General features: G+C 33.5%; 1 protein-coding gene across 2 annotated transcripts in view; it reads right to left on the reverse strand.

The window, feature by feature from the left end:
- LOC118736888 overlaps window positions 1-4,394 on the reverse strand; it is a 22,729-nt gene that overhangs the window by 1,303 nt on the left and 17,032 nt on the right. The window lies entirely within an intron of this gene.

A 4,394-nucleotide genomic window follows, 5' to 3' on the forward strand; every position in this document is an offset into this window, starting at 1 on the left:
GTACCGGAAAAAATTTTCGTCGTAAGGGCCAAATTATTTTAGCAAAACAATATAGAAAAAATATATATATTTTTTTTTGTAGGGGTCGACTTTTTACATTTTTTTTTTTCATATCTTCGGAATTTACAGTCGAGTCTTAAAGTATGGTATACTGATGTTCTTGTCTCGAGTAGCCAATGTGCTTTTCTTCCAAAGCTCATTGACCTCAAGTGTCCCGTTCCAGTACTTACCCACTAGATCACAGCTCTAAATCACCCTAAGGTACCACCCTAATGTCAGTAAATTTAAGCTCACCAAAAATCAAGGGGCAGGTATCTGACATTACTTCCATGGGCCCTATAATTGGTGATAAAGTTCGTTTTGGATAATTTTTCGTTTCCAAGATAATTGCAAAAAACCAATTCGCGGCCAATAAATGAAACGCCGATTTCAGCGAAATTTGATGCAAAATTTCAATGTGACAAATTTTTAGTATTGATACAGATTTTGAGACTTACAGAATTGTGAAATTCTTTAAACTCGTCAGAAGCTTTTGCGATTGAATTATTCTTAGAAAATTCGATCAAGTAATCGTTCTATTTATTATTCGTTTTCTAATGAATTCGATAAAAGTGTTTCGATATTATTTGTTCCCGCTGAATAGTTTATCATTTCTTGACCTGCGGCTGATATGATAACCAGCATCTTTAGCACTATTTAAAAAAAAAAAGGTTCTTTTTCATAATTTTTGCACAGTCTTTGATATTTAAATTTTTGTTGTGTTTTTTATATAATGAGCTAGACTTTTATGAAAAAACTCAACATTAAATAAACAAAAGAAAAATAGCCAAAATTTGATCAAAGCCGTGCTGGCTTAATTAGCTGATCGCAAGTGTATGTATGTACATACATATATACATATTCATTTTTTGCTCTTCTGAAAATGTTTGTCATCAGACTTTGCAGATAATGCGAAGAAAATATATTTGTGTTTAATTGTTAATTCCGTTTAGGTAAAAATATTTGCGTCAGCAGCAGCTGCATAGAGTCTAAACAACATTAAAAACAAACAAATTTAAATTGCTGCTAATTTGTTGAAAATGCAGTTCGCTTGCAAAAGTCTTTAAATAAATGTCTCGCCAAGTTACATAATTTTATCACTAAAAGTCAAAAATTAAAATTTCGATTAAAGTTATCCATATTACAACTACGACTTACTAGGAAACTAAACCGAAAATGTCTATAACTCAAAAACCTATATTTTGAAAACATTCACAATATATATTTCTGTGTATTTTATTAACCGACTTTCAAAACAGGAGGAGGTTATCAGTTCGTCGGAATCTTTTTTTTTTTTTTTTTTTTTTTTTATGTATGTTACCGCATAACTTTGGACCACGTCAATCGATAATTCTTTTTGCATCGGAAAGGTAGTATCTCAGAGGTGGTCCCATACTAATCTGGTTAAGATCCGATCAGCGGATCATGAGATATATATATATATATATTTTTTTTATATGGGAGTTGAAGTCGGTTTTTTTTTTGCTAAAAATTACTAGTTATTATAGCTGTTTTTTTTTACATTACACCGTTTGGCTATAGCAATACTTTTCTATCCGCTTTATACCATGTCCCCACCAAAAAGTTAACCATCTCAAATCCAACTTAACCACATCACTAACTATTGCTGTCCACACTGCGGTTTGAGGTTTATAAAACAGTACAAATGTAAAGAACAGTGTTCGGACCTCCAAAAATCGATTCCGGACTAAATTACTGCAAAAATCGGAGCAAAAACAAATTTTCTGTACTAGATTGAATTTTTTATTTTTGTTTCTGACATTAATTGTTTGACTAAAATATTTTCTATTCATGCAAAATAAGAACGCGGGGCAATGTAAGGATAATCAGCCACATTGCGAGAGTCGTGCCGAATGCAAGTCGTTTTTCGAGAGTCGAATCGTATCGAAAATTTAGCGCCATTGCCTAAAACTCCCGCTCGACTTGTGTATTAAAACGGAAAAACTTGGCAGCACTGCATAGTTTTCGACCATTTTCGTCGTTTACTTATTTCAGCACGGCAGTAGACAATGCTAATGTTGTCGATTCGTACAATTCAGCCTAATTTACGACTTACGCAATGAGGCTGAATATGTTACATATTTAGGTAATTTTTAGCATTTTCTATATAGTAGAACGTATCTAACACTTAATTTTTTAAAAAGCAAACCTTTTCTACTTTATATAAATTTCATTCTACATATATTTTTTAACAAGTTAAGTAAAGTTCTGCATCCGCCAATTTGTACAGCCATACATCAAAAAATAACGAAGTTACTTTATTGACGCATTGCTATGAAAGAGTTACTTTTTAACAGTGAGATTTGGCTAACTTTCAATTTTTTTACTGAAACCGGTGGTGAACACTCAAAAAAACGGCCCCAAGAGGGGCATAACATGAATGAAAAAAACGGAATAGATTTGAAGTCAAGCGGAGTAGAGGAGTAGATTCCAAATTTTTTCAAAAACCGGAGTAAATCTAATCTGATCTTAGTTGAGTCCAACAACTAGTAGGGAACGAATTCTTTACATTTTAACGCTAATGACCCACAGATGGCGGGAAAACACAGGGTTGTATCAGACTTTCGACGTGGTTTCGAGTAAAGGCTCCGTTATGCATACTTGGCATGGATTGAGAGCTGTCACATAAGAAATCTGTTAAATGAGCCTCGCGTGTAATCGGTTATCGAACGCACAGCACTACATACGTAGAAGTCTGTTGGTTTTTGATTTCTACGTAAAAATGGTATAGCAGTGCATGCAATGCCAAGTATGCATAACAGAGCCTTTAGTTAGCTTGGTTAAGTGCTGTCATTTTTATATGCCGAAACTACGCTAAATCAAGTGGGTTATCGGGAGAACCAACTCAATAGCCATAACTACGTGGTTAGCTCCGGTGGGGACATGATATTAAGAGTGTTCTGAAAATGGCAAAAATAGGCTGAATTTTTTTTAAATTTAAAATCATGAAATACTTTTTTCCCTTGCGTATACTATGCATACATAGGTACCTTCAAACGAACTGATAAAAAAAAATATTTCATCAATGATTCATAATGATTAAGTGGTCAACTCTTGTTTTCCTTTGGTTAAAATTTCACCAGTGAAGCGGAGAAACACTTTCTAGCAGCCAATAAGTAAATGGGGGAAAAATACAAAATTACCTTTTGGTAGAATGCGCGCAGTTGAAATAAAAAGTGACTGCTGCTATTCACAATATTGGAACTGACTTTCACTTTGGCTGCGAGTGAACCGCGTAACTTCCCTTTACCACCTATGTATACATATACGTTCACCTCTTTAAATGAGTGTATATGTAAATATGTATGTTTATGTACGCGTTTAGGCACTAATTTATTTATCATTTTAACAATTGAGTTTATTTTCATTTCCTCGGAGTCATTCAAAATAATTTTCTGTTTTTTTTTTAAATTATTTTCTTATTTCGCTACACAGATATTTCCAGACAGCGCAATTGATGTTCAACGGTTTTCTCAAATCTCAAGGTTATCCAAAGAGTACCTTCTTCGATCCTAGTCGCGCCAGCGAGACCATATCTAACTTGTTCGATCATGTGGCCAAGCATCATCTCAATGTAAAGATCGACTCGCGCCAATATGTCAAACCGGCTGTGGGCTATGCCAAAGAATTGCTGAAATTGGGTCAAGCGCGAGGTCTACTGCAGTTCAATGCTACCGAACTGAGTGACAAACTAACAGATACACTCAATTTGGAGGTGAGTAGAAGAGTGAGTGGAGTTACTGTGTTACTGAGGTATCGTTTTTTTTTTTTTTATTGTGGATGAAGGAGAAATCTTCTCTAAAAAATTACTAAAACGAGCTTGGCGGAAATGAGAAAAAAAAATGCTGCTTTGAAGGTGAAAATGATAAAGATTAGAAAAAAAAAAAACGTAAACGTTATTATAAAAGTAGTAAAAGTAAAAATAATAATAGCGTAGCATATCAGTGCTCAATTTAACGCTTTTAGGTAACCTTTTTTTATACATATAATTAAAATGCTGAATTTTAGTGTGTTTCGCATCTAAACAACCGTTGTGCATGTGCGGTGTATTTAACATCTACAGTGACTAGCAAAAATTTTTTCACATTCGTTTTTTTCACGTTTTTCATGGTAAATTTTTTCCGAGTTATGCACACAATTAAGGAGAGTTCAGCAAAATTGCTTCAAAATTTCAAACCTTTTAATAAGAATTTTCTAAATAAATTCGACTACGCACTTTTATAGTACATTCAATTTTAGTACAGTAAAGTGCACGTCTGCTGAAGTTATAAAAAACGCGTTATTATTTTTTTTTTTTGCTGACGTTGTTGTGTATTTTCTTCTATACTATAAAA

This window comes from Rhagoletis pomonella, unplaced genomic scaffold, assembly GCF_013731165.1.
Source record: "Rhagoletis pomonella isolate Grant_MI unplaced genomic scaffold, Rhpom_1.0 Rhpom_scaffold_00004, whole genome shotgun sequence".
NCBI lineage: Eukaryota > Metazoa > Arthropoda > Insecta > Diptera > Tephritidae > Rhagoletis > Rhagoletis pomonella.